General features: G+C 46.4%; 1 long non-coding RNA gene across 2 annotated transcripts in view; it reads right to left on the reverse strand.

Moving 5' to 3' along the window:
• Window positions 1-3560: 3560 nt before the first annotated feature.
• Window positions 3561-24741, reverse strand: part of LOC119956074 — a 40809-nt gene continuing 19628 nt past the window's right edge. Inside the window, exons 3-6 of one of the 2 annotated variants that reach the window (XR_005458582.1) lie at window positions 17984-18011; window positions 13116-13143; window positions 11336-11370; window positions 3561-3606 (exon numbers count right to left, since the gene is read on the reverse strand). This is a non-coding gene — a long non-coding RNA (uncharacterized LOC119956074). Of the gene's footprint in view, window positions 3607-10871; window positions 11251-11335; window positions 11371-13115; window positions 13144-17983; window positions 18012-24741 lie in introns of those variants that run through there. The other variant, XR_005458581.1, reaches the window with a different exon arrangement.

Raw genomic sequence — 24741 nt, forward strand, 5'->3', positions numbered from 1 at the left:
GAGGATTTGCAGGCTCCACACAGTGACCCAAGTCGAAATCGAACTTGGGACCCTGGAGCTGTGAAGCAATTGTGCTATCCACAATGCTACCGTGCTGCCCTTAAGAAGAAATTAATCTACTCTCCATTATTCTACCCTAATCCATGTACCTATCCAATAGCCGCTTGATGGTCCCTAACGTTTTCGACTCAACTACTTCCACAGGCAGTGCATTCCATGCCCCCACTACTCTCTGGGTAAAGAACCTACCTCTGACATCCCCCCTATATCTTCCACCATTTACCTTAAATTTATGTCCCCTTGTAATGGTTTGTTCCACCCGGGGGAAAAGTCTCTGACTGTCTACTCTATCTATTCCCCTGATCATCTTATAAACCCCTATCAAGTCGCCCCTCATCTTTCTCCGTTCTAATGAGAAAAGGCCTAGCATCCTCAACCTTTCCTCGTAAGACCTACTCTTTATTCCAGGCAACATCCTGGTAAATCTCCTTTGCACCTTTTCCAAAGCTTCCACATCCCTCCTAAAATGAGGCGACCAGAACTGCACACAGTACTCCAAATGTGGCCTTACCAAGGTTTTGTACAGCTGCATCATCACCTCACGGCTCTTAAATTCAATCCCTCTGCTAATGAACGCTTTCTTCACAGCTCTATCCACTTGAGTGGATCCACAAAGTTCTGTGAACATAGACCCCAAGATCTCTCTGCTCCTCTACATTGCCAAGAACCCTACCGTTAACCCTGTATTCCGCATTCATACTTGTCCTTCCAAAATGGATAACCTCACACTTGTCAGGGTTAAACTCCATCTGCCACTTCTCATCCCAGCTCTGCATCCTATCTATGTCTCTTTGAAGCCGACAACAGCCCTCCTCACTATCCACAACTCCACCAATCTTCGTATCATCTGCAAATTTACTGACCCACCCTTCAACTCCCTCATCCAAGTCGTTAATGAAAATCACAAACAGCAGAGGACCTAGAACCTGCGGTACTCCACTGATAACTGGGCTCCAGGCTGAATATTAGCCATCCACCACCACTCTCTGTCTTCTATCGGTTAGCCAGTTTGTTATCCAACTGGCCAAATTTCCCAGTATCCCATGCCTCCTTACTTTCTGCATAAGCCTACCATGGGGAACCTTATCAAATGCCTTACTAAAATCCATGTACACTACATCCACTGCTTTACCTTCATCCACATGCTTGGTCACCTACTCAAAGATGTCAATAAGACTTGTAAGGCAATACCTACCCCTCACAAATCCGTGCTGACTATCCCTAATCAAGCAGTGCCTTTCCAGATGCTCAGAAATGCTATCCCTCAGTACCCTTTCCATTACTTTGCCTACCACGAAGTAAGACTAACTGGCCTGTAATTCCCAGGGTTATCCCGATTCCCTTTTTTGAACAGGGGCACGACATTCGCCAATCTCCAATCCTCTGGTACCACCCCTGTTGACAGCGAGGACAAAAAGATCATTGCCAACGGCTCTGCAATTTCATTTCTTGCTTCCCATAGAATCCTTGGATATATCCCGTCAGGCCCAGGGGACTTGTCTATCCTCAAGTTTTTCAAAATGCCCAACATATCTTCCTTCCTAACAAGTATCTCCTCGAGCTTACCAGTCAGTTTCACACTGTCCTCTCCAGTAATATGGCTCCTCTCGTTTGTAAATACTGAAGAAAAATACTTGTTCAAGACCTCTCCTATCTCTTCAGACTCAATACACAATCTCCCGCTACTGTCCTTGATTGGACCTATCCTCGCTCTAGTCATTCTCATATTTCTCACATATGTGTAAAAGGCCTTGGAGTTTTCCTTGATCCTACCCGCCAAAGATTTTTCATGCCCTTTCTTAGCTCTCCTAATCCCTTTCTTCAGTTCCCTCCTGGCTATCTTGTATCCCTCCAGCGCCCTGCCTGAACCTTGTTTCCTCAGCCTTCTTCCTCTTAACAAGACATTCAACCTCTCTTGTCAACCATGGTTACCTCACTCGACCATCTCTTCCCTGCCTGACAGGGACATACATATCAAAGACACGCAGTACCTGTTCCTTGAACAAGTTCCACATTTCACTTGTGTCCTTTCCTGACAGCCTATGTTCCCAACTTATGCACTTCAATTCTTGTCTGACAGCATTGTATAAACCCTTCCCCCAATCGTAAACCTTGCCCTGTTGCACACACCTATCCCTCGCCATTACTAAAGTGAAAGTCACAGAATTGTGGTCACCACCTCCAAAATGCTCCCTCACTAACAAATCTATCACCTGCCCTGGTTCATTACCAAGTACCAAATCCAATATGGCCTCCCCTCTGGTCGGACAATCTACATACTGTGTTAGAAAAGCTTCCTGGACACACTGCAAAAACACTACCTCATCCAAACTATTTGATCTAAAGACTTTCCACTCAATGTTTAGGAAGTTGAAGTCACCCATGACTACTACCCTGTGATTTCTGCACCTTTCCAAAATCTGTTTCCCAATCTGTTCCTCCACATCTCTGCTGCTATTGGGGGGCCTATAGAAAACTCCCAACAAGGTGACTGCTCCTTTCCTACTTCTGACTTCAACCCATATTACCTCAGTAGGCAGATCCCCCTCGAACTGCCTTTCTGCAGCTGTTATACTATCTCTAATTAACAATGCCACCCCCCCCCCCCCACCTCTTTTACCATCCTCCCTAATCTTGTTGAAACATCTATAACCAGGAACCTCCAACAACCATTTCTGCCCCTCTTCTATCCAAGTTTCCGTGATGGTCACCACAAGTCCCAAGTACCGATCCATGCCTTAAGTTCACCCACCTTATTCCTGATGCTTCTTGCATTAAAGTATACACACTTCAACCCATCTCCTTGCCTGCAAGTACTCTCCTTTGTCAGTGTTACCTTCCACGCTGCATCATTACATGCTTTGGTGTCCTGAATATCGGCTTCCTTAGTTGCTGGACTACAAATCAGGTTCCCATTCTCCTGCCAAATTAGTTTAAACCCTCCCGAAGATTACTAGAAAACCTGCCCCCCAGGATATTGGTGCCCCTCTGGTTCAGATGCAACCCGTCCTGCTTGTACAAGTCCCACCCAAGATGTTGGGGATGTCCAGAACCCAGGGTCACAGCCTAAGAATAAGGGGTCAGCCATTCAGGACTGAGGTGAGGAAGGACTTCTTCTCTCAGAGAGTTGTGAACTTGTGGAATTTTCTCTCACAGAAAGCTGTTGGGGACAGTTCATTGGATATATTCAAGAGGGAGCTGGATGTGGCCCTTGCGGCTAAAGGGATCAAGTGGTATGGAGAGAAAGCGGGAGTGGGATACTGAATTTGTACAATCAGCCATGATCATATTGAATGGTGGCGCAGGCTCGAAGGGCCGAATGGGCTCCTCCTGCACCTATTTTCTATGTTTCTATGCTTCAGTGTGACTGGGACAAGCTGAACGAATGGGCCAATGCATGGTAGATGTAGTATAAAGTGGATAAATGTGAGGTTATCCACTGGTAGTAAAAACACCAAGACGGATTTCTTTTTAAAGTATTTTTATTGAAGTTTTACATCTATCTCTCTGAGGGAGTTTTGTAAATATGCAAGCATTAACCTTTTGCTGGAGAAAGTATCATAAAAATATGAAAATTAATAAAAACATTCTTTAAAAAAGGAATGGTACATCTCAGCACAGAAAAAATCTCAACGTCCATGGCAGTAATAGGCGAACAGCAATATAACTGGCTTCGTACAGTCATTAGACTTAACTTGGTGTCTCTATACTGTGTCCAATTCTGGTCACCGCACTACCAGAAGGACGTGGAGGCTTTGGAGAGAGTACTGAAAAGATTTACCTGGTGTGGAGGGTATTAGCTATGAGGAGGGATTAACGAAACTGGGATTGTTCTCCCTAGAGAGACGGAGGCTGAGGGGCGACCTGATAGTAGTTTATAAAATTATTAGGGGTGTAGATTGGGTGAACAGTTGGAAGCTTTTTCCCAGGGCGGAAATGACAATTACAAGGGGGCACAAGTTCAAGGTGATGGGGGATAGGTTCAGGGGAGATGTGGGGGGGAAGTTTTTTTACACAGAGGGTAGTGGTGGCCTGGAATGCACGGCCAAGTGAGGTGGTGGAGGCAGATATGTTAATAGAACATAGAACATAGAACATCACAGCGCAGTACAGGCCCTTCAGCCCTCGATGTTGCGCCCGACCTGTGAAACCAATCGAAAGTCCCTCTGCACTATTCCCTTATCGTCCATATGCCTATCCAATGACCATTGGAATGCGTTTAGTGTTGGCGAGTCTACTACTGTTGCAGGCAGGGCATTCCATGCCCTTACTACTCTCTGAGTAAAGAACCTACCTCTGAATTCTGTCCTATATCTATCTCCCCTCAATTTAAAGCTATGTCCCCTCGTGCTAGACATCCCCATCCGAGGAAAAAGGCTCTCACTGTCCACCCTATCTAATCCTCTGATCATCTTGTATGCCTCAATTAAGTCACCTCTTAACCTTTTTCTCTCTAACGAAAACAGCCTTAAGTCCCTCAGCCTTTCCTCGTAATCATCAGGGGCTGGTTTAGCACACTGGGCTAAATTGCTGGCTTTTAAAACAGACCAAGGCAGGCCAGCAGCGCGGTTCAATTCCTGTACCAGCCTCCCCGAACAGGCGCCGGGATGTTGCAACTAGGGGCTTTTCACAGTAACTTTGTTCAAACCCACTTGTGACAATAAGCGATTTTCATTTCATTTCATAGAATCTTCCCTCTATACTAGGCAACATCCTAGTAAAACTCCTCTGCACCCTTTCCAATGCTTCCCCATCCTTCCTGTAATGCGGCAACCAGAACTGCACACAATACTCCAAATGCGGCAGTGTTTTTTAAAAAAATAATTTTTATTGAAAAATTTTGATTTTATACAACATTGACGCACCTTAGTAAATACCGAAAATAACAATAATATTAACAATCATATACATTTGCCCCATCCCCATGAACAACCCAGCATTTTAACAACAACGCAAATTAACACACTATAAAGTTACAGAATAAACACTACAATAATGCACCCCCCCCCCCCCCCGGGTTGCTGCTGCTATTGACCCAGTTACCTATCTCTGAGCCAGGAAGTCCAGAAAAGGCTGCCAACATTTATAGAACCCTTGTATTGATCCTCTCAGGGCAAATTTGACCTTTTCCAATTTTATAAATCCCGCCATGTCATTGATCCAGGTCTCCACACTTGGGGGCCTCGCATCCTTCCACTGTAACAGAATCCTCCGCCGGGCTACTAGGGACGCAAAGGCCAGAACACCGGCCTCTTTCACCTCCTGCACTCCCGGCTCCACCGCAACTCCAAAAATCGCGAGTCCCCACCCCGGTTTGACCCTGGATCCAACCACCCTCGACACCGTCCCCGCCACCCCCTTCCAGAATTCTTCCAGTGCTGGGCATGCCCAGAACATATGGGCGTGGTTCGCTGGACTCCCCGAACATCTGGTGCACCTGTCCTCACCCCCGAAGAACCTACTCATCCTCGTCCCGGACATGTGGGCCCGGTGCAGCACCTTAAATTGGATGAGACTAAGCCTCGCACATGAGGAGGAAGAGTTGACTCTCTCCAAGGCCTCCGCCCAAGTCCCATCCTCTATCTGCTCCCCGAGTTCCTCCTTCCATTTAGCCTTCAGCTCCTCCACTGACGACTCCTCCACCTCCTGCATTACTTTATAGATGTCAGACACCTTCCCCTCTCCTACCCACACCCCCGAAAGCACTCTGTCCATCGTCCCCTGCGAGGGCAGCAAAGGGAATCCCTCTACCTGTCGCCTAGCAAACGCCTTTACCTGCAGGTATCTGAACATGTTCCCTTGGGGAAGGGCAAATTTATCTTCCAGTTCCCCAAGGCCCGCAAACCTCCCGCCAATAAACAGGTCCCTCAATTTACTGATGCCCACCCTTTGCCACCCCCTGAATCCCCCATCCGTGTTCCCCGGGATGAACCGATGGTTGCCACCCAGTGGAGCCTCCATCGAGCCCCCTGTTTCCCCCCCGATGCCGTCTCCACTGTCCCCAGATTCTTAGGGTCGTCGCCACCACCGGGCTCGTGGTAAACCTCTTAGGGGAGAGCGGCAACGGTGCCGTTACCATGGCACCCAGGCTCGTACCTCTACATGACGCCATCTCCATTCTTTTCCACGCCGCCCCAGCCCCTCCATCACCCATTTACGCACCATTGACACAGTGGGTGCCCAATAGTACAAATGCGCCAGTGTTTTGTACAATTGCAACATGACCTCATGGCTCCGAAACTCAATCCCTCTGTATGCCTTCTTAACAACCCTATCAACCTGGGTGGCAACTTTCAGGGATTTATGCACATTGACACCGAGAACTCTCTGCTCATCCACACTACCAAGAATCTTACCATTAGCCCAGTACTCTGTCTTCCTGTTACTCCTTCCAAAATGAATCACCTCACACTTTTCTGCATTAAACTCCATTTGCCACCTCTCAGCCCAGCTCTGCAGCTTATCTATGTCCCTCTGCAACCTGCAACATCCTTCCGCACTGTCCACAACTCCACCGATTTTAGTGTCATCTGCACATTTACTCACCCATCCTTCTACGCCCTCCTCCAGGTCATTTATAAAAATGACAAACAGCAGTGGCCCCAAAACAGATCCTTGTGGAACACCACTAGTAACTGAACTCCAGGCTGAACATTTCCCATCAACCACCACCCTCTATCTTCTAACAGCTAGCCAATTTCTGATCCAAACTGCTAAATCAACCTGAATCCCATGCCACCGTAGTTTCTGCAATAGCTTACCGTGGGGAACCTTATCAAACGCTATACTGAAATCCATATACACCACATCAACTGCTTTACCCTCGTCACTGTTTGGTCACCTTCTCAAAGAACTCAAAAAGGTTTGTGAGGCACGACCTACCCTTCACAAAACTGTGTTGACTATCCCTAATCAAATTATTCCTTTCTAGATGATTATAAATCCTATCTCTTATGAACCTTTTTAAGACTTTGCCCACAACAGAAGTAAGGCTCACTGGTCTATAGTTACCGGGGTTGTCTCTACTCCCCTTCTTGAACAAGGGGTCAGGGTTAGGGTTAGGGTTTGCTATCTTCCAGTCTTCTGGCACTATTCCTGTAGACAATGATGACGTAAAGATCAAAGCCACAGGCTCAGCACTCTCCTCCCTAGCTTCCCAGAGAATCCTAGGATAAATCCCATCCAGCCCAGGGGACTTATCTATTTTCACACTTTCCAGAATTGCTAATACCTCCTCAAGCCTATGAGGTGGTGTCCCTGCTGATTTCTCTGAACCTATGAACCTCAAGCCCTTCTAGTCTAGTAGCCTGTATCTCAGTATTCTCCTCGACAACATTGTCTTTTTCCTGCGTGAATACTGACGAAAAATATTCATTTAGCACCTCTCCTATCTCCTCGGACTCCACGCACAACTTCCCACTACTGTGCTTGACTGGCCCTACTCTTATCCTAGTCATTCTCTTATTCCTTACATGCCTATAGAAAGCTTTAGGATTATCCTTGATCCTACCTGCCAAAGACGTCTCATGTCCCCTCCTGACTCTTCTTAGCTCTCTCTTTAGATCCTTCCTAGCTAACTTGTAACTCTTGAGCGTCTTAACTGAACCTTCACATCTCATCTTTACATAAGCCTCCTTCTTCCTCTTGACAAGTGATTCAACTACTTTAGGAAACCACGGTTCCCTCGCTCGACCACTTCCTCCCTGCCTGACAGGTACATACTTATCAAGGACACGCAGTAGCTGTTCCTCGAACGAGCTCCACATTTCAATTGTGCCCATCCCCTGCAGTTTCCTTCCCCATCCTATGCATCTTAAGTCTTGCCTCATCGCATCATAATTTCCTTTCCCCCATCTCCCACTCTTGCCCTGTGGTATATACCTATCCCTTTCCATCGCTAAAGTAAACATAACTGAATTGTGGTCACTATCACCAAAGTGCTCACCTACCTCCGAATCTAACACCTGTCCTGGTTCATTACCCAGTACCAAATCCAATGTGGCCTTGCCTCTTGTTGGCCTATCTACATACTGCATCAGGAAACACTCCTGCACACATTGGACAAAAATGGACTCATCTAAAGTACTCGAACTATAGTGTTTCCAGTCAATATTTGGAAAGTTAAAGTCCCCCATAGCAACTACCCTGTTACTTTCGCTCCTATCCAGAATCATCTTTGCAATCCTTTCCTCTACATCACTGGAACTTTTCGGTGGCCTATAGAAAACCCCTAACAGGGTGACCTCTCCTTTCCTGTTTCTTAACTCAGCCCATACTACCTCAGTAGATGAGTCCTCATCAAACGTCCTTTCTGCCACCATAATACTGTCCTTGACGAACAATGCCACCCCTCCCCCTCTTTTACTACCTTCCCTGAGCTTACTGAAATATCTAAACCCCGGCACCTGCAACAACCACTCCTCGCCCTGCTCTATCCATGTCTCCGAAATGGCCACAACATCGAAGTCCCAGGTACCAACCCATGCCGCAAGTTCACCCACCTTCCTTCTTGACGTTGAAGTAAACACAGTTCAAACCACCTTCCTTCCTGCCGGTTCACTCCTGCAACTTTGAAACCTTACTCATGTTCTCATTACTCTCAACCTCCTGTATATTGGAGTTACAATTCAGGTTCCCAACCCCATGCTGAATTAGTTTAAACCCTCCCGAAGAACATTAGCAAATTCCACCCCCCCCCCCCCCCCCCCCCCACCTTTCCCCCCCAGGATATTGGTACCCCTCTGGCCCAGGTGTAGACCATCCCATTTGTAGAGGTCCCACCAACCCCAGAACGAGCCCCAATTATCCAGGTATCTGAAACCCTCCCTCCATCCCTGTAACCACGTGTTCAACTGTTCTCTCTCCCTATTCCTCGTCTCGCTAGCACGTGGTACGGTATCAACCCAGAGATAATAACTCTGTTCTAGCTCTAAGTTTCCACCCTAGCTCCTGCCTTACATCCCTATCCCTTTTCCTACCTATGTCGTTGGTGCCTCTGTGGACCATGACTTGGGGCTGTTCCCCCTCCCCCTTAAGGATCCCGAAAACACGATCCGAGACATCGCGGACCCTGACACCTGGGAGGCAACACACCAGCCGCTAGTCTCTCTCGTTCCCACAGAATATCCTATCTATCCCCCTAACTATGGAGTCTCCAATGACTAATCCTCTACTTCTCTCCCCCCCTTCCCTTCTGAGCAACAGGGACAGACTCTGTGCCAGAGACCTGTACCCCATGGCTGACCCCTGGTAAGTTGTCCCCCCCCCACCCAGTATCCAAAGCGGTATACCTGTTACTAAGGAGAACAACCACAGGGGATCCCTGTACTGACTGCTTACCCCCAGCCCCTCTCACTGTCACCCATCTATCTTTATTCTTCGGAGTAACTACATCCCAGAAGCTTCTATCTATGACCACGTCTGCCTCCCGAATGATCCGAAGTTCATCCAGCTCCAGTTCCCTAACACGGTTTCTGAGGAGCTGGTGTTGGGTGCACTTCCCACAGATGAAATCAGCAGTGACACTGACGTTAGCGTCCTTTAAGCCTTATCTGGATAGGCACATGAACAGACGGGGTATAGAAGGATACAGGCGGTTGGTCTAGGTAGGATACGTGATCAGTGCAGGCTTGGAGGGCCGGAGGGACTGTTCCTGTGCTGTATTGTTCTTTGTTCTTTTTTCTATCTGCACCAGCAGAGAACAAGGGAGGGGGGGATATGGCCATGGAAACATGGTAAAAAGGAGCATACCTTCTCCATGGCAATTGCTCGCAACAACCACCAGAGTTCAGGAACATTTGTTGTACAATGTTCGGGCGCCACAATATACATCCCCTGAACTACAGTAACAGCAGAGTGACCAATGACACTGTGTAACCTCCTGCCCGTGGATACCAGACCCGTCTGTACTGCAGCAGGAACCAATAACAGGTTCTTAAACCCCACCATAACAATAATAGAAAAAATATAAAGAAAATACATGAGAACCTGATTCTAAAAGAATGTTTTACACATAACCACACAAGACAACATAATCCCAAACCCGGCAGAGTACAGAACCATCATCATTCCGCACATTTATGCAGAGAGGACCAGCAGCTGTTGATTCAGATTATGTACCGTCAACGTCCCCAAAACATTATACAAGACTGAATAAAAAAGGAGATCTGTCAGGAGCAAATGTTCTCAGGATAACAGAAAACCAAGATGCAGGTGGTATAAGTGCTACTTCTCCGTCACCGCTCCCCCCTCCCCGTGGGATAAAGAACTGTGGGAGGATAAAGATTCAGACAGAACCGAGGCGTACCCACAGAGTCTCAAACAAAAAACCATTGAGGCAGGGCGGCAGTTTGAATACCTTTCAGTTTCTTGTAGAAAAAGAACAGCTGCTGTTTTGAGATACAGGAATAAAAGTGAAAAGGGCAAACAAGCACGTGGGGCTCTTGAAAATTTAAGGAATGTGAGGGTGCACTTTGCTGGTGCTAATTATATCTGGGAAAACATGGGCTGAGTGAACAGTTGTCAAAGGACACGAGAAGTTTCAACCTGGCACCATGGGGAGAAGTGGAACCTCTGTGACAGAATGGGGGTGATCTTGGGATTATTCCTGTAATGCTTTATATTTGCCAGAAACCCAGCAAATATGGAAAATATTCATAAAGCACAATTTAGTTGCATTAGTTAATGTAAAAGTACCCTTTGTTTAGTTTGATGCATTAGTTGCTTGTTAATGCCTTATCTGGTTTATTTTATGATGTGGAGATGCCGGCGTTGGACTGGGGTGAGCACAGTAAGAAGTCTTACAACACCAAGTTAAAGTCCAACAGGTTTGATTCAAACACGAGCTTTCGGACCACTGCTCCTTCCTCAGGTGAATGGCGAGGTATATTAACCTGGTTCATTTATTACAGTAAACGTCTTAAAACATGAAAGTTTGTCTTCCAGTTCTTTTTATTGGTGGTTGGCAAATTCATCTCTCTTTTAAAAGCTCTTCAGAGATCGTAACAATTTCTATCTACAAATATAACATCTCTCCGGGTAATGTTGAAATAAATGAAGTGCTAAAGACAATAGTTTTGTTTGGCACTGGACATCATGTTAACGAGTGGGGGCAAGCCTTGTGTCAGAAGACCTGCAGACGTTCTGGAGATTCACCATTGCAGGGATGTTGGGACAGGTATCTGATTGACCCTGAAATGAATGAATTGATCACAAATTCAGTCCATCAGACAACATCAGAAAAAAGACTTCACGCTGTGGACTATTTGTAACTTACATCATCCTTCCTCGGCGATTTTTGCAGGTGAAGAACTAAATAAAGCAAAACAAAGAAAGTAATCCATTGTTTCTTTCCTCTACCACTGAAAACATTTGCTTATTTTAATAATGATGTTAATTTTTAAGTTTGCTGCACCATTATACAAATGGACACCGTCTCTACTGTCCAGAGTGGGAACACCGATTCTCAATCACCATAACTGTGTCTCCTTCTTTCAAGAGCGGAGTATGAAAAGACCTTTTAAAAGCACTCTGTAAATAGTTGAAATAAATTGTTGTGTTTTATAAGTTAACTGGTGGCGATAATTCTTTAAGTTATGTCACGACATCCTGGGCGAGCGTGTGGTCACTTCCAGCCCCTCTCCACCGGGGTCGCAACATAAGTGAATTAACAAATAATTCAAATTAATTTATCGAGTTTGTGGCCCGAGACTGTTCTAATTCTAAAAAAGGTACAGACACCAGATTTCTAAGTAAAAACGTAACAAACTGTTTATTAATAACAAGGGGAAAAGATGAATATATGAAGTGGGAACAGAACAATGATCTAACAATCTACCTAATCCCAAAACCCCGTCCCACCCTCCACCCAGACACACAAGACAGACACACGGCAGGATTGGAGGGGAAAAGTTGAAACTGAAAAGGGATTTTTAGGTATGAGATTGTTCTTTGCTGCCAAAGCAGCTGTTTGCAGCCAGAAATCACCTAAACATGTATCCAACCAGAGGCTGTAGGTTGTAGAAAACTCTCTAAATCAGCAGGGTGAGAGAGAGTATATTTCAAACCTGCCCCCCTGTCGGGATCTCTTCACAGCACACACCCAAAATAATATGGCACTCTTTGCAAGATCTGCCCTCCTTCTGGATCTTTCTGTCTGGCACCACCAACCACAGGCCCCAACAGGAGATTGTACATTTCCAATTGGCTACTTGCCCAGTCAATTAAATCACCATCACTGGTGATTCTCAATAGTGCTTCTCAAAGTGTGGACCGGTACGCGAGCCATCGTCTGCCGGTACGTGGAGTGTTTCCAGGAAAGAGACAGTAATCCTGGATTGGCTTGTTTCGCTCACCGGTCCCTGGCATATTGAAAAAAAAAACTGCCGGTCCGCCACATCAGATAGTTTGAGACGCACTGAAGTAGAGAACCTAAAGGGGATGTCTTGGCTTCGGCCATCACAATAGGAGTTTCAACTCTGCCTAAAATGAACTAATGCCTAAACTTAAAAAAATGATGTGGAGATGCCGGCGTTGGACTGGGGTGAGCACAGTAAGAAGTCTTACAACACCAGGTTAAAGTCCAACAGGTTTGTTTCAAACACGAGCTTTCGGAGCACGGCTCCTTCGCCTGAAGAAGGAGCCGTGCTCCGAAAGCTCGTGTTTGAAACAAACCTGTTAAAAAAATGAGATTAGTATTACTAGAAAAATAGTTTTAAAGAAATGAATGGGACTGAAAGCGGGGAGACCCCCCCCCCCCCCCCCTCCCGCCCCCCAGCCTGATAATCTACATCCCAGGGAAATAGCAGGTATTGATCATCAAAATTCTGAAGATTCTGGAACATTCCGGCAGATCGGAGGGTGGTGAATGTAACTCCGATGTTTAAAGAAAGAGGAGGAAAGTGGGAAATGACAGACCAGTTAGTCTCACATCAGTCCTGGCAAAGCGCTGGAGTTTACTGTAAAGTTTACTGGATTCGACACAGTAAACACAATTCCTGAATGGGAAATAGGGAAGACAAATGGAAATTTGATGATCCCGCACTCTACTTCCTCACCTCATTTTTCCACGGATTCTGAACTTTACTGATGGAATAATCAGAAAACAGGATCTTTATTTTATTCACAAGGATGTTTCATTTTGATGATCATTACCTGCTATTTCCCTGGTCACTAATTCTTTGCATTAGGAATTTGGGGGCCTCACGGTAGCATGGTGGTTAGCATCAATGCTTCTCAGCTCCAGGGTCCCTGGTTCGATTCCCGGCTGGGTCATTGTCTGTGTGGAGTCTGCACGTCCTCCCCGTGTGCGCGTGGGTTTCCTCCGGGTGCTCCGGTTTCCTCCCACAGTCCAAAGATGTGCGGGTTAGGTGGATTGGCCATGCTAAATTGCCCGTAGTGTAAGGTTAATGGGGGGATTGTTGGGTTACGGGTATACGGGTTACGTGGGTTTGAGTAGGGTGATCATTGTTCGGCACAACATCGAGGGCCGAAGGGCCTGTGCTGTACTGTTCTATGTTCTATGAATTACCCCAATGGAATGATCAGTTTGCTAATGACCCTCATCAAAAGACATTCCAGTGAATAATAATAAGAATCGCTTATTGTCACGAGTAGGCTTCAATGAAGTTATTGTGAAAAGCCCTAGTCACCAAATTCTGTCCGGGAGGCTGGTAGGGGAATCGAACCCACGCTGCTGGCATTGTTCTGCATTCCAAGCCAGCTGTTTAGACAACTGTGCTAAACCAGCCCGTATAATAGACCTTTTATTAATCTATGCTTGGAAGATTGGTTTGGAATGATAAATATATCCAGGCTGGAGGTTGTACTAGTCTGTGCAAAAATAACACTTTATAACCAGTGATTGCCTTACGTGAGGGGGTCGGTTTAGCTCAATTGGCTGGACGGCTGGTTTGTGATGCAGAGTCATACCAACAGCATGGATTCAATTCCCGCACCACCTGAGGTTATTTACTGAACCCTCACAAATGTGTTTTTATGGGATGTGTGTGTCGCTGGTTACCCATCAATTCTTCCCAATCCCAAGTCGCCCTTCAGAAGATGATGGTGAGTTGCCTTCTTGAACTGCTGCAGTCCATGTGGTGCAGGTACACCCACTGTGCTGTTAGGGAGGGAGTTCCAGGATATTGCCCCAGCGACAGTGAAGGAGAGGCAATATATTAAATACAGAAATAAATCTTTACTCTGTAGAAACAACTCTTTACTCTACAGAAACAACCCTTTACTCGACAGAAAGCTTTTTCCAAGAGTGGGGGTGTCAGTTACAAGGGGGTCATGATTTCATGATGAGAGGGGGAAAGTTTAAGGGAGATGTGCATGTAAAGTTTTTTACGCAGAGGGTGGTGGGCGCCTGGAACGCTTTACCAGCGGAGGTGGTAGAGGCGGGCACGATAGCATCATTTAAGATGCATCTAGACAGGTATATGAATGGACGACAACAGAGGGAAGTAGACCTTGGAAAATAGGAGACATTAGGGCCTCACGGTAGCATGGTGGTTAGCATCAATGCTTCACAGCTCCAGTGGTCCCAGGTTCGATTCCCAGCTGGGTCACTGTCTGTGTGGAGTCTGCACGTCCTCCCCGTGTGTGCGTGGGTTTCCTCCGGGTGCTCCGGTTTCCTCCCACAGCCCAAAAGATGTGCGGGTTAGGTGGATTGGCCATGCTAAATTGCCCGTAGTGTAAGGTTAATGGGGAGATTGTTGGGTTACGGGTATACGGGTTACGTGGGTGATCATGGCTCGGCACAACATCGAGGGCTGAAGGGCCTGTTCTGTGCTGTACTGTTCTATGTTCTATGTTCTAGGTTTAGATAAAGGATCTGGATCGGCGCAGGCTGGGAGGGCCGAAGGGCCTGTTCCTGTGCTGTAATTTTCGTTGTTCTTTGTTCTTTACTTGACAGACACAACTCTTTACCCTACAGAAACAACTCTTTACTCGACAGAAACAACTCTTTACTCTGCAGAAACAACTCTTTACCCTACAGAAACAATTCTTTACTCTGCAGAAACAACTCTTTAGCATGGTGGTTAGCACAATTGCTTCACAGCTCCAGGGTCCCGGGTTCGATTCCCAGCTTGGGTCTCTGTCTACTTGTTCATCCCGTGATTGTGTGGGTTTCCTCCGGGTGCTCCGGTTTCCTCCCACAGTCCAAAGATGTGCAGGATAGGTAGATTGGCCATGATAAATTGCCCTTAGTGTTGGGTGGGGTTACTGGGTTATGGGGATAGCGTGGAGTTGTGGGCTTGGGTAGGATGCTCTTGCAAAGAGCCGGGACAGACCCGATGGGCTGAATGGCCTCCTTCGGCACTGTAAATTCTATGATTCTATGATTCTTTACTCTACAGAAACAACCCTTTACAGAAACAACTCTTTACTCTACAGAAACAACCCTTTAATCTATAGAAACAACCCTTTACTCTACAGAAACAACCCTTTAATCTATAGAAACAACCCTTTACTCTACAGAAACAACACTTTACTCTCCAGAATCAACACTTTACTCTCCAGAAACAACACTTTACTCTACAGAAACAACTCTTTACTCTACAGAAACAACCCTTTAATCTATAGAAACAACCCTTTACTCTACAGAAACAACCCTTTAATCTATAGAAACAACCCTTTACTCTACAGAAACAACACTTTACTCTCCAGAATCAACACTTTACTCTCCAGAAACAACCCTTTACTCTACAGAAACAGCACTTTACTCTACAGAAACAACACTTTACTCTACAGAAACAACTCTTTACAGAAACAACCCTTTAATCTATAGAAACAACCCTTTACTCTACAGAAACAACTCTTTACTCTACAGAAACAACCCTTCAATCTATAGAAACAACCCTTTACTCTACAGAAACAACACTTTACTCTACAGAAACAGCACTTTACTCTCCAGAATCAACACTTTACTCTCCAGAAACAATCCCTTCCTCTACAGAAACAACTCTTTACAGAATCAACTCTTTACTGATCAGAAACAACTCTTTACTCAACAGAAACAACTCTTTATAGAAAGAACTAGGGGCAGTTGTGCTGAGGGGCAGCATGGTAGCATGGTGGTTAGCATAAATGCTTCACAGCTCCAGGGTCCCAGGTTTGGTTCCCGGCTGGGTCACTGTTTGTGCGGAGTCTGCACGTCCTCCCCGTGTGTGCGTGGGTTTCCTCCGGGTCCTCCAGTTTCCTCCCACAGTCCAAAGATGTGCCGGTTAGGTGGATTGGCCATGCTAAATTGCCCGTAGTGTCCTAAAAAAGTAAGGCTTGGGGGGGGGGGGGGGGGGGGGGGGGGGGGGGGGGGGAGAGAGGTTGTTGGCTTACGGGTATAGGGTGGATACGTGGGTTTGAGTAGGGTGATCATTGCTCGGCACAACATCGAAGGCCGAAGGGCCTGTTCTGTGCTGTACTGTTATATGTTCTATGTTCTAACTGTAACTTAAGGGGCTGGTTTAGCACAGTGGGCTAAGACAACTGGCTTGTAATGAAGAACAAGACCAGCAATGTGGGTTGAATTCCCATTCCAGCCACGTCGAACAGGTTCCGGAATGTGGCAACTAGGGGCTTTTCACAGTAACTTCATTGAAGCCTCCTTATGACAATAAGTGATGGACAGCACAGTAGCATAGTGGTTAGCACAATTGCTTCACAGCTCCAGGGTTGCAGGATCGATTCTCAGCTTGGGTCACTGTCTGTGCGGAGACTGCTCGTTCTCCCCGTGTTTGCGTGGGTTTCCTCCGGGTGCTCCGGTTTCCTCCCACAGTCCAAAGATGTGCAGGTTAGGTGGATTGGTCATGCTAAATTGCCCTTAGTGTCCAAAATTACCCTTAGAGTTGTGTGGGCTAACTGGGTTATGGGGTTATGGGGATAGGGTGGAGGTGTTGACCTTGGTTAGGGTGCTCTTTCCAAGAGCCGGTGCAGACTCGATGCACCGAATGGCCTCCTTCTGCACTGTAAATTCTATGATAAATATTCTATGATAAACTCTTTACTCTACAGAACCATTACTTTACAGAAAAAAAAATTCTCAACAGAAACAACTCTTTACTCTCCAGAAACAACCGTTTACTCAAGAGAAAAATCTCTTTACTCTACAGAAACATTCCTTTACTCTACAGAAACAGTCCTTTACTCTACAGAAACATCTCTTTACTCGAGAGAAACACCCTTTACTCTACAGAAACAACCCTTTACCCGGGAGTTACAAGCCTTTACTCTGCAGAAGCAACTCTTTACTCGAGTGAGACCACCCTGTACTCCACAGAAACAACCCTTTACTTTACAGAAACAGCCCTTTACTCTACAGAAACAACACTGAACTCTACGGAATCAAATGTTTATCCAAGAGAAACAATTCTTTACTCTGCAGAATCATCCCTTTAGAACATAGAACATAGAACAGTACAGCACAGAACAGGCCCTTCGGCCCTCGATGTTGTGCCGAGCAATGATCACCCCACTCAAACGCACGTATCCACCCTATACCCGTAACCCAACAACCCCCCATTAACCTTACTTTTTAGGACACTAAGGGCAATTTAGCCTGGCCAATCCACCTACCCCGCACATCTTTGGACTGTGGGAGGAAACCGGAGCACCCGGAGGAAACCCACGCACACACGGGGAGGACGTGCAGACTCTGCACAGACAGTGACCCAGCCGGGAATCGAACCTGGGACCCTGGAGCTGTGAAGCATTTATGCTAACCACCATGCTACCGTGCTGCCCAGAACAGAACAGCTCTTTACTCGAGAGAAACAACACTTTACTCTACGGGGACAAAGCTTTACTCTCTAGAAACGGGCATGTTGGATGATAAGAACACTGAAGACTATTCCTCTGGGTGTTATTTCAGTTGGGTGGGTTAGATGAATGAGAAGAGGAGCAATTTGGTGTGTTATGTTCTCACCTGATTTCTCTGCTGCGTCTTGATTTTCCTGAAATAAAAGAATAAATGTTAGAAATCTGGAACAAGTTATCTGGGAGTGGGTCAAACTGTCTGCTCTCATAACAGTGAGTAGACAGTTGGTTGGCCAGATAGCTTCAAAAATCAAAGAACAAAGAAAGGTACAGGCCCTTCGGCCCTCCAAACCTGTACTGACAAACACAAACCTTCTACACTTCCGGAGTCCGTATCCCTCTATTCCCAGCCTATTCATGTATTTGTCAAGATGCCCCTAAACGTCACTATCGTCCCTGCTTCCACCATCTCCTCCAGCAGCAAATTCCAGGCACCCAGTACCCTCTGTGTAAAAAACTTGCCTCGTACATCTCCTCTAAACCTTGCCCCTCGCACCTTAAACCTGTGCCCCCTAGTAATTGACCCCTCTACCCTGGGGAAAAGCCTCTGACTATCCACTCTGTCTATGCCACTCATAACTTTGTAAACTTCTATCAGGTCGCCCCTCAACCTCAGTCGTTCCAGTGAGAACAAGTTTATCCAACCGCTCCTCATAGCTAATGCCCTCCATACCAGGCAACATCCTGGTAAATCTCTTCTGCACCCTCTCTAAATCCTCCACATCCTTCTGGTAGTGTGGCGACCAGAATTGAACACTATACTCCAATATTCCTCCTCCTGTATTGTACTATTCTGCGATTCTCTGGTTCTTTCATCCTTAAGAAGGTTGCTCTGGAAATTGTGCTACATTGATGGTTACCTTTCAGGATTCTCTCGACTCTGGAACAGTTCCTGCAGATTGGAGGGTGGCTAATGTAACTCTACTATTTAAAAAGGGAGAGAGTGAGAAAACAGGGAATTATAGACCAGTCAGCCTGGTGTCGATAGTGGGGAAAGTTCTGGAATCCATTATTAAAGATTAGCTGAGCACTTAGAAAACAGTGGCCGGATCGGACAAAGTCAGCATGGATTTATGAAGAGCTAGTGGATGTGGTATATTTGGACTTTCAGAAGGCTTTGACACAGTCCCATGTAAGAGATAAAATTAAAGCCCATGGGATCAGGGGTACTGTATCGAGATGTACAGAAAACTGGTTGGCAAACAGAAAACAAAGAGTAGGAATTAACTGGTCTTTTTCAAATTGGTAGCAGTGACTAGTGGGGTACCGTAGGGATCGTGCTCAGACCCCAATTGTTCACAATATATATTAATGATTCAGATGAAGGAACTAAATGTATTATCTCCAAATGTTCTATGATACAGCAGAGGGCAGCAGAGCGGAGCTACTGATTGGCTGTTCCAGGGAGATTTGCATACGTGCAGTGCGGTCAGCCTAATTTGAAGGTGGTTTGTGAAGGGGCTGTTGTCAAGTGACAATTAGCAGTTGCTGGGAGAAATTGAACTCTTTGTGTGTTGGTGAGTATTGTGATTGGTAAGTAAAATCTTTATTCCTTTCACTTATTAATTATTTGATACTATATTTGTAATCAGTAAAGGGTAAAAATGGCAGGAGATCCCAGACCCATGTTATGCTCCTCGTGCGCAATGTGGGAGTTCTGGGACGCGGCCGATGCCCCTGACTCCTTCATGTGCGGGAAGTGTGTCCAGCTGCAGCTCCTGTTAGACCGCATGGCGGCTCTGGAGCTGCGGATGGACTCACTTTGGAGCATCCGCGATGCTGAGGAGGTCGTGGATAGCACGTTTAGCGAGTTGGTCACACCGCAGATTAGGATTGGTGACGGAGACAGAGAATGGGTGACCAAAAGGCAGAGAAAGAGCAGGAAGGCAGTGCCCTGTGGTCATCTCCCTCCAAAACAGGTATACCGTTTTGGATACTGTTGGGGGAGATGACTCACCAGGGGAAGGCAGTAGTAGCCAGGCTCATGGCACCGTGGCTGGCTCTGCTGCACAGAAGGGCGGGAAAAAGACTGGCAGGGCTATAGTCATAGGGGATTCAATTGTAAGGGGAGTAGACAGGCGTTTCTGTGGTCGAAAACGAGACTCCCGAATGGTATGTTGCCTCCCGGGTGCTCGGGTCAGGGATGTCTCAGATCGGCTGTAGGACATACTGAAGGGGGAGGGTGAACAGCCAGTTGTCATGGTGAATGTAGGCACCAACAGTATAGGTAAAAAAAGGGATGAGGTCCTACAATCAGAATTTAGGGAGTTAGGAGATAAGTTAAAAAGTAGGACCTCAAAGGTAGTAATCTCAGGATTGCTACCAGTGCCACGGGACAGTCAGAGTAGAAATTCAAGAATAGTCAAAATGAATACGTAGCTTGAGAGATGGTGCAGGAGGGAGGGGTTCAGATTTTTGGGACATTGGAACTAGTTCTGGGGGTGATGGGACCATTACAAACTGGATATTCTACACCTGGGCAGGACTGGAACCAATGTCCTAGGGGGTGCTTTTGCTAACACTGTTGGGAGGTTTTAAAATAATGTGGCAGGGGGATGGGAACCAGATTAGGAAGTTAGAGGTCAGTAAAGAAGCAGCAACTAAAGCCAGTAAGGTACGAGACAATAAACTCAATGTGACTAAGGGGAAGAGTAGACAGGGAAGAGATGATGAACTCAAAGGTGGTCTGAGGTGCATTTGTTTTAATGCGAGAGGTGTAGCAGGTAAGGCAGATGAACTTAGGGATTGGATCAGTACCTGGGAATATGATGCAATTGGTATTACTGAGACTTGGTTGAGGGGGCAGGACTGGCAACTGAATATCCCAGGGTATAGATGCTTCAGGAGGGAGAGAGAGGGAGGTAGAAGGGGTGGAGGAGTTGCATTACTTGTCAGAGATGATATCACAGCTGTGATTAAGGAGGGCACGATGGAGGATTCGAACACTGAGGCAATATGGGTGGAGCTGAGAAATAGGAAGGGTGCAGTAACATTGTTGGGACTTTACTACAGGCCTCCCAAAAGCGAGCATGAAGTAGAGGTACAAATATGCAGACAGATTATAGAAAAATGTAGGAGCAATAGGGTGGTTGTGATGGGAGATTTTAACTTCCCCAACATTGAATGGGATTCGTGTAGTGTTAGAACATAGAACATAGAACAGTACAGCACAGAACAGGCCCTTCAGCCCTCAATGTTGTGCCGAGCCATGATCACCCTACTCAAACCCACGTATCCACCCTATACCCGTAACCCAACAACCCCCCCCCCCCTTAACCTTACTTTTATTAGGACACTACGGGCAATTTAGCATGGCCAATCCACCTAACCCGCACATCTTTGGACTGTGGGAGGAAACCGGAGCACCCGGAGGAAACCCACGCACACAGGGGGAGGACGTGCAGACTCCACACAGACAGTGACCCAGCCGGGAATCGAACCTGGGACCCTGGAGCTGTGAAGCATTTATGCTAACCACCATGCTACCCTGCTGCCCCTGTTGGAGGTGTAGATGGAGCAGAGTTTGTAAGGAGCATCCAGGAGAGTTTTTAGAGCAGTATGTAAATAGTCCAACTCGGGAAGGGGCCATACTGGACCTGGTATTGGGGAATGATCCCGGCCAGGTGGTTGATGTTTCAGTCGGTGATTACTTTGGGAATAGCGATCACAATTCCGTAAGTTTTAGAATACTCATGGACAAGGACAAGAGGGGTCCGAAAGGAAGAGTGCTAAATTGGGGAAAGGCAGAGTATAACAAAATTCAGCAAGAGCTAGGGAATGTGGATTGGGAGCAGCTGTTTAAGGGTAAATCCACATTTGAAATGTGGAAGACTTTTAAGGAAAGGTTGATTAGAGTGCAGGACAGACATGTTCCTGTGAAAATGAAAGATAGAAATGGCAAGATTAGGGAACCATAGATGACCTGTGAAATTGTGAGACTAGCTAAGATGAAAAAGGAAGCATACATAGGATCGAGGCAACTCAAAACTGATGAAGCTTTGGAGGAATATCGGGAAAGTAGGATGAATCTCAAACGCGCAATAAAGAGGGCTAAAAGGGGTCATGAAATGTCTTTGGCTAACAGGGTTAAGGAAAATCCCAAAGCATTTTATTCATATGTAAGGAGCAAGAGGGTAACTAGAGAAAGGATTGGCCCACTTAAAGACAAAAGAGGAAATTTATACGTGGACTCAGAGGAAATGGGTGAGATTCTTAATGAGTACTTTGCATCGGTATTCACAAAGGAGAGGGACAAGACGGATGTTGAGGCTAGTGATGGATGTTTAAATACTCTCGGTCAAGTTGTCATACGGAAGGGGGAAGTTTTGGGTATTCTAAAAGATATTAAGGTGGACAAGTCCCCAGGACCGGATGGGATCTATCCCAGGTTACTGAGGGAAGCGAGGGTCGAAATAGCTGGGGCCTTAACAGATATCTTTGCAGCATCCTTGAGCACGGGTGAGTTCCCGGAGGACTGGAGAATTGCTAATCTTGTCCCTTTGTTTAAGAAGGGTAGCAGGGATAATCCAGGGAATTATAGACCTGTGAGCTTGACGTCAGTGGTAGGCAAACTGTTGGAGAAGATACTGAGGGATAGGATCTATTCACATCTGGAAGATAATAGACTTATCAGTGATAGGCAGCATGGTTTTGTGCAGGGAAGGTCATGTCTTACAAACCTAATAGAATTCTTTGAGGAAGTGACAAAGTTAATTGATGAGGGAAGGGCTGTAGATGTCGTATACATGGACTTTAGTAAGGCGTTTGATAAGGTTTCCCATGGCAGGTTGATGGAAAAAGTGAAGTCGTACGGGGTTCAGGGTGTACTAGCTAGATGGATAAAGAACTGGCTGGGCAACAGGAGACAGAGCGTAGTGGTGGAAGGGAGTGTCTCAAAATGGAGAAGGGTGACTAGTGGTGTTCCACAGGGATCTGTGCTCAGACCACTGTTGTTTGTGATCTACATAAATGACCTGGAGGAAGGTATAGGTGGTCTGATTAGCAAGTTTGCAGATGATACTAAGATTGGTGGAGTTGCAGATAGCGAGGAGGACTGTCAGAGAATACAACAAAATATAGATAGATTGGAGAGTTGGGCAGAGAAATAGCAGATGGAGTTCAATCGAGGCAAATGCGAGGTGATGCATTTTGGAAGATCAAATTCAAGAGCGGACTATATGGTCAATGGAAGGGTCTTGGGGAAAATTGATGTGCAGAGAGATCTGGGAGTTCAGGTCCATTGTACCCTGAAGGTGGCAACGCAGGTTGATAGAGTGGTCAAGAAGGCATACAGCATGTTTGCCTTCATCGGACGGGGTATTGAGTACAAGAGTCGGCAGGTCATGTTACAGTTGTATAGGACTTTGGTTAGGCCACATTTGGAATACTGTGTGCAGTTCTGGTCGCCACATCACCAGAAGGATGTGGATGCCTTGGAGAGGGTGCAGAGGAGGTTCACCAGGATGTTGCCTGGTATGGAGGGTGCTAGCTATGAAGAAAGGTTGAGTAGATTAGGATTGTTTTCGTTGGAAAGACGGAGGTTGAGGGGGGACCTGATTGAGGTCTACAAAATTATGAGAGGTATGGACAGGGTGGATAGCAACAAGCTTTTCCCAAGAGTGGGGGTGTTAGTTACAAGGGGTCACGATTTCAAGGTGAGAGGGGGAAAGTTTAAGGGAGTGTGTGGAAAGTTTTTTACGCAGAGGGTGGTAGGTGCCTGGAACGCTTTACCAGCGGTGGTGGTAGAGGCGGGCACGATAGCATCATTTAAGATGCATCTAGACAGGTATATGAATGGGCGGCAACAGAGGGAAGTAGACCTTGGAAAATAGGAGACAGGTTTAGATAAAGGATCTGGATCGGCGCAGACTGGGAGGGCCGAAGGGCCTGTTCCTGTGCTGTAATTTTCTTTGTTCTTTGTTCTTTGAAACAAAGTTGTGTGGGAAGGTGAGCTGTGAGGAGGATGCTGAGATCCTTCAGCAGGATTTGGCCAGGCTGATCACATGCATGGCAGATGCAGTATAATGTGGATAAATATGAGGTTATCCATGTTGGTAGCAAAAACAGGGAGGCCGATTATTACCCGAATGAATCATAGAATTACAGAATTATACAGTTTAGAAGAGGCCCTTCGGCCCATCGAGTCTCCACCAACGCACGATAAACACCTGACCTGTCCACCTAATCCCATTCACCAGCACTTGGCCCATAGCCTTGAATGTTATGATGGGCCAACTGCTCGTCCAGGTACTTTTTAAAGGATGTGAGGCAATCCGCCTCTCCCACCCTCCCAGGCAGTGCGTTCCAGACCGTCACCACCCTCTGGGTAAAAATGTTTTTCTTAAAATCCCCCTTAAACCTCCTGCCCCTCACCTTGAACTTGTGTCCCCTCGATGCTGACCCGAAGGGGAACAGCTGTTCCCTATCCACCCTGTCCATGCCCCACATAATCTTGTCCACCTCGATCAGGTCACCCCTCAGTCTTCTCTGCTCCAGAGAAAACAACCCAAGCACTTTTCCAGGAGCACATCCGGAGTGAGACTGATCCAGAGTGGGGGATTGAAACTTGGTAATTTGGTGCAGTGAGGTAAATCAGCAAAGGTAAGTGGAAAATCTAATTCTGCTGTTTTTCAGTTAAAAGTGCAGTGTGGAGCTTAGTGTCTGATTGGTTGAAGCTGCCCCCACCCTAATTGCTGAGAGTCAGTTATCTGTCACCTGAGGCCTGTTGAGGCCTGTTTAGGGGCACATTGTATTCTTCTCTTTGAAGTTAAGGTATTTTTTGAGTCATCGGTTAGCTGAGGTCTGTATAAAAGACAGACAGACAGCGCACACAGTAAGCTAGCACTTTTCCAGGAGACTCATCCGGAG

This window comes from Scyliorhinus canicula, chromosome 22, assembly GCF_902713615.1.
Source record: "Scyliorhinus canicula chromosome 22, sScyCan1.1, whole genome shotgun sequence".
In the NCBI taxonomy this organism is placed as follows: domain Eukaryota; kingdom Metazoa; phylum Chordata; class Chondrichthyes; order Carcharhiniformes; family Scyliorhinidae; genus Scyliorhinus; species Scyliorhinus canicula.